Here is a 445-nt window from a genome sequence, read left to right on the forward strand (position 1 = left end):
GAATACGCTCACTCCATGGAATCCTCCTCGCGCAGTCACCGGTCCAAACCTTCAGGGGCTGAAAGGCCGACATCTCCCGCTTTCATGAAACTGCTGTCGCAGCGGTCGCCCAAGACACCTTCCCAGGGTTCTCGCAGCCCAAGCGTCATGTCTCAGATCTCCGGTAGACGCCGCGTCAGCAGCCCCGCCATAGCTGCTCGAGCGTGGATGGATCCTTGTTCTTCTCCGCCTAATGCCCATGCCACCTATGCACAGGCATTAGGGGGCAGCCCTGTAGGCCCAGAAAGCTGCAAACAGGAAACAGAAAGCCCTGAATCATTCACTGTCCTTTCTCGCTCTCGTGGTAGGGCCGAGCGCAAGAAGAATCGAGAGGAATCAACGGACCACAGGCGAAGACGATCCAACAGTAATCGAGGTCATGGCCACCGCAGAAGCCAAAGTAAAT

This window comes from Eimeria mitis, genomic scaffold, assembly GCF_000499745.2.
Source record: "Eimeria mitis Houghton genomic scaffold, Emh_scaff2252, whole genome shotgun sequence".
NCBI lineage: Eukaryota > Apicomplexa > Conoidasida > Eucoccidiorida > Eimeriidae > Eimeria > Eimeria mitis.